At 36.4% G+C, this 5621-nt stretch overlaps 1 long non-coding RNA gene across 1 annotated transcript in view; it reads right to left on the reverse strand.

Annotated features, from left to right (window-relative positions):
* Positions 1 to 3665: 3665 nt before the first annotated feature.
* LOC107088649 overlaps positions 3666 to 5621 on the reverse strand; it is an 8109-nt gene continuing 6153 nt past the window's right edge. The window contains exon 3 of the long non-coding RNA XR_001481386.1: positions 3666 to 3749. This is a non-coding gene — a long non-coding RNA (uncharacterized LOC107088649). The remainder of the gene's footprint in view (positions 3750 to 5621) is intronic.

Raw genomic sequence — 5621 nt, forward strand, 5'->3', positions numbered from 1 at the left:
CATCCCTAGCTGTCATGGTGGGGTGGAGGTTTGACAGGACCCAAATGCAGACACTGAAGCAGAAGTGGTTTCTTCAAGGTTTAATGACAAAGAGGTTAACAGAAGCAAAAATCCCAAAACATAAATCAACCTAAAAATCCAAAACTACTGCAAACCAGGAATACTCACAACAAGGAGGCAAAGACATGGTGACAAAACCAGCAAAGAGTGACTGAACAAGAGGCGAATATATGGGAGAGAGAAACAAAGACCAGGCTAATTAGCAGATTGGGAGTGAACAGGTGTGCAAACAAGGGAGCTAGGGAAAAGGAGACTGACATAAGAGGGCAAACAAGAAATATCTAGGAACTCAAATACAATCAAAAATAACTAGAACACAAAAATGGAAATAAGACAAATGAAAACGCCGAGATAAAACTTGAACAGAACCAAAACCATGACAGTTGCCATCCTCCAAACTTTTCCATCTGAGGTTTTACATTAATAAATATGACTGTTTCCTCTATTGGTCATAACAACCAGCTGCATCCGATTTGGGACATGTTGTGATCTCTTTGAAAATCAAAACAAGAAATCTATGATTGAGGAAAGCAAAGAGACAGCAATCCAAAGTGCTCTTGATAAGTGGTTTGAAGGTCACACTGTTCCAATGATTTTTTGTTGTGTCTGTGATGACTCAGTGTTCTCAGAATTTGGAGATCAAAACTTGGCTGATAGTTTGGAGAATCAACAAGCTGACGAAGAGAGGAGGAGCTTTCACTGGGGGATGAAATACATTGTTAGTGGGGTTTTTTTTAGTCAGATCAAGGTGTGATATTAACATACAATAAAAATAAATGTCAAAGACTGTCATGTAATAATACTGTTTTTGTTTTTTTTTTGATTTTCCAGATAATTTGGAACTTTTGAAGCATGTTTGCAGCATTAAAACCCATTAAATGAAGACATATTTTATAACTGATCACTTCCAGTAGTCTGAACACTGAACTGCTCTGGAGAAACCATATTCCCTTTTTTTTCTACCCGTGTTTGAAACGGCAGCCGATGTTCCATCAGTCTGTCAAATAATATGATTATTTGGAATGCAGTCGCTGTGATGTGCTTTGATCAGCGAGACAATCCCCTAAACAGGATGGCTGTAGGTGCTGGACATAAAAGGAAGAAGCCACATTAAAAAGCACAAAGCGGTTGTCTGTCTGTTTTATTGTGCCATTAACAGGCCTCACCCCTCCTAATACAAAAAGAAAGGGCGAGGCAGTAATATTCCCACTATTGTACACTCTTCACTGCTAATGGCAAAAAAACCCTGCCCATTTGACCTTATTTAACTCTTCTGAAAACAAGTTCTGTGAGCTATTTGCTTATGTCGGTACGAAAATTAAGAGCACAAGAGAAGCAGCATGTTGCTTTACCTCTGGAAACTTAACTTCATTATACCTTCACCTGTTTTTTTTTCCCCCATCTACATTTTCGTAGGCCTAATGTATCTGTGACAGAAAGTACACATGATCTAAAACCTACAGCCTGCTTCCTTCATGTTGCAAACAAGTCTTTAAAATATCTTTTAAGGATTAGTAATTACAGATAACTAGTTTGATCTATTTCAAGATCAGGGACTGGTATTTTAGGGTTTACTTTGTTTTATTAGCAATGTAAATTGTAGGAACAATCTTTTTTTAATAAAAATCTGTACGCTGCACTTGTAAAATTTGAAATGACAAATGTTCAATAAAGAGCCATCAAATTGATTTAAAAAGGTAAATCTATTTTTTATGAGGGGCCTGGAAAGACAGCAGCAGAAAAAGAAGCAACTGGAAGAACAGCTGAGGCCAAGTTTGACGCCTGCCATTAGGATGAAAAAAAATAACAAACAAAAACATGTTAGTTCTGGATTTTTTTTATGTAACAACATGACTAAAAGCTGTGTGAGATCAGCACAGGAGTTTCTGAGGAGTTTCTTTCCTAGTGTTGACCCCATGAAAGCTGAAGGAACAGCAGCAAGGGGCTACAATTAGATTAACCCAAGTCCGGCCTTTTGCTTCCTTCTTGCAGTTTTGCGTCATGAAAATGGAACATAACAAATGTAGTTTGTTTCCGCATGCAAAAAATAAAAAGAGTCCAATTACATTTCTTAGCTACTCATCTGGAAGGATCTGTCAAAGCCTCACACGTCATTATGGGCCTAAATGAACTTTCACAGAGGCAGAATTAAACAACAAGACATGGCATATAGTTTCAATGTTCCCCCACTAAAAACTGGAGCCAACCTCTGGGCTTTTAAATCAGGGCTGAAAATAGTGTTTACTGCAGCTGTGCAATGCAAAAAATCGGTTTATTATCAGTTATTAAAACAACCTGTTAGAATTTAGCTTCTTTTTAAATGTAAAAAAAAATCCTTTCTATGCACCTGTTTAGTTAACATGTTATATTGCAATTTGTAATTAAGTGTGTTGTGGCTGACCGGAGTGAGATTAACTTTAAATCCTCTCTTATACTGCCACCATCTGGAAGATGTTATATTTGCACTAAGTCCCTTTATTCTAATACTTTAAAAGTTCCCTTTTACTTTTTTATTGGTATTTTAAAAACACATTATAAACAAGAATATGCATGTCCATCATAACCCGTGTTGTTCCTTATTTGTCCCCTTGACCAACTGTAAAATGAAAGAGGTTGAGAAACGATTTGTGACAATAAAGATGAGACAAAAAGAAAAACATTTTGTCTTACCCATAATCCTTAGAGAGTGTGTTGTGGACTCTAGCCAGCTGACCAGGATACAGCCCTTGTACATCTCTTCCCAAACGTGATGTTCTTTAGAGAAAGAAAAGAAATATGTTAAGCCCAGAGCGTATTAGGAGCAAATTCAGCCTGAAATTACATATGTGAATTAAAGGAAGTAAAGCTCCAAAACTATAAATTAGAAATACAATGCTTGTATGCTTGTGTGACAGAAAGATATTGAGGAACATTTTTCAGNTTGCAGTTTTGCGTCATGAAAATGGAACATAACAAATGTAGTTTGTTTCCGCATGCAAAAAATAAAAAGAGTCCAATTACATTTCTTAGCTACTCATCTGGAAGGATCTGTCAAAGCCTCACACGTCATTATGGGCCTAAATGAACTTTCACAGAGGCAGAATTAAACAACAAGACATGGCATATAGTTTCAATGTTCCCCCACTAAAAACTGGAGCCAACCTCTGGGCTTTTAAATCAGGGCTGAAAATAGTGTTTACTGCAGCTGTGCAATGCAAAAAATCGGTTTATTATCAGTTATTAAAACAACCTGTTATAATTTAGCTTCTTTTTAAATGTAAAAAAAAAATCCTTTCAATGCACCTGTTTAGTTAACATGTTTTATTGCAATTTGTAATGAAGTGTGTTGTGGCTGACCGGAGTGAGATTAACTTTAAATCCTCTCTTATACTGCCACCATCTGGAAGATGTTATATTTGCACTAAGTCCCTTTATTCTAATACTTTAAAAGTTCCCTTTTACTTTTTTATTGGTATTTTAAAAACACATTATAAACAAGAATATGCATGTCCATCATAACCCGTGTTGTTCCTTATTTGTCCCCTTGACCAACTGTAAAATGAAAGAGGTTGAGAAACGATTTGTGACAATAAAGATGAGACAAAAAGAAAAACATTTTGTCTTACCCATAATCCTTAGAGAGTGTGTTGTGGACTCTAGCCAGCTGACCAGGATACAGCCCTTGTACATCTCTTCCCAAACGTGATGTTCTTTAGAGAAAGAAAAGAAATATGTTAAGCCCAGAGCGTATTAGGAGCAAATTCAGCCTGAAATTACATATGTGAATTAAAGGAAGTAAAGCTCCAAAACTATAAATTAGAAATACAATGCTTGTATGCTTGTGTGACAGAAAGATATTGAGGAACATTTTTCAGATGGAACCAATATTGTAAATGTCACCATGTCTGATTTATAGGTGATTAAACAAATAAAAAATATATAGCCTCGCCAATTAATTTAAAAAATAAACACTGAAAAACACCATGAAAACCCATTTAGAACTTTGGATGAGGCCTCAGACTTTAAAGATCAACTTCCTGACTATAAGTCAAGCAAATTTGGACTGAATTAGTTTAAGCAAGTGGCTAAAATTATGCCTAACTCATAAAAGAGCATCTGGCCAGACAAATGTGCTGATTTACATTATTGGAGACCTTTTATATAAGACAAAGTCTCTGCTCCTTAGATTTAGCCGTTGTTTCATTGAAATTTACCATTGAACACCCAATAATATCCCCAAACTGAATAGAAAATAAGAATAACAGAGCAAGCTTATGTAACACATGCTGGTTAAATCACCTAAAATGGTGACAATTACCTCCAACCCCTCCTTGGAAAGGTCTGAGCCTCTAGTTTCCAATGATGCCGGCCATTAGGGGGCGTGGCTAAAAATAATTACCTGCTGTTGCATTACTCCTGCAGATTCAGGTGGAATTTAAAATCTCATTTTATTTGTTTACACAGCTATAAAACAAAAAGTATTTGTGAAAAATTAATTTTGAAGCATGTTTTAGAAATTTTAAAGACCCCATTTTGAAAGGCATGTGGATGAAACAGCATCTGACTGAGTTTTGGCCATTTCTAGAACTGGGTCAACATGAGCAGGTGTCAGATGGGCCCGGTATTAGTTTAACGTGATTCAAATGAAACACAATTTTTCAAAATCTCTGTTTTAGTTCATGTCATCTTTACAAAGACTAAATTTAATACTTTTGGATAAGAATATTGTCCATATGTGTAGAGGAGCAGGATTGTTCTGATTTCTACAAACTCGGAAAATACCTTTCTGTTGTTTTGCACCAGGCAGCACTCTGGGAATTATCTGATTGGCCCTTAATCTGTGTCTTATTTCTTGAATGAAATTAATTCTAAATATAAGCATTCCTGTTAAAGTTTTCCAGAAAAAGGAAATAAAAATTTGACACTGGCTGTCAAACTTTCAAACCTCGTGTTACCTTCAAAGTAGGACACGGAAAGTGATTGAAGAGCTTTATGGTATAGGTTTTTATGGCCAAACAACTGCATTCAAGCCTCCCCTCATCAACTGTACCTTAAAGTGTTGAATGCAGAACTTCAAAGCATGCAAACAGCTGCAATCCAGAGAAACTTCAGCATACCAAGGCCTTCTGAACCATTTTTTGCTTAACCTTGTCAGGACAGGTCTGACTTGGTCCCTTCCTGTTTCACCAGTGCAGATGGCAAGGTCTACAGAGTGTATTAGTGAGTGTGGGAGAATGTGACGACCTGTGTCAGAATCCATTTTGATCAGTTACACTGGAGACTGTGAACCAGGCCCTGTTGGACTTTACAGAGGCATTGGAAGAATTGTAAATATTCCTCAAAGTCCCCATCCAGTTTAAAACGTATGGAAAGCCTCACCTGGAGAGATTGAGCTGTTTCATTTGCAGAGGTGGTCGACATCATTTTAACCGCAAGATTCAAGAATTGGAAGTCCCCAAAGTTCTTATGAGTAAAGGTAGATGAGCAAATTCATTTGGCAAGATCTTTAGTTATTTTTAAAATGCTAGCCTTTCTTAAAACATGCTAAAGGTTTATTAAATTTTTATATATATATATATATA

This window comes from Cyprinodon variegatus, unplaced genomic scaffold (genome assembly GCF_000732505.1).
Source record: "Cyprinodon variegatus isolate N-32 unplaced genomic scaffold, C_variegatus-1.0 Scaffold225, whole genome shotgun sequence".
Lineage (NCBI taxonomy): Eukaryota > Metazoa > Chordata > Actinopteri > Cyprinodontiformes > Cyprinodontidae > Cyprinodon > Cyprinodon variegatus.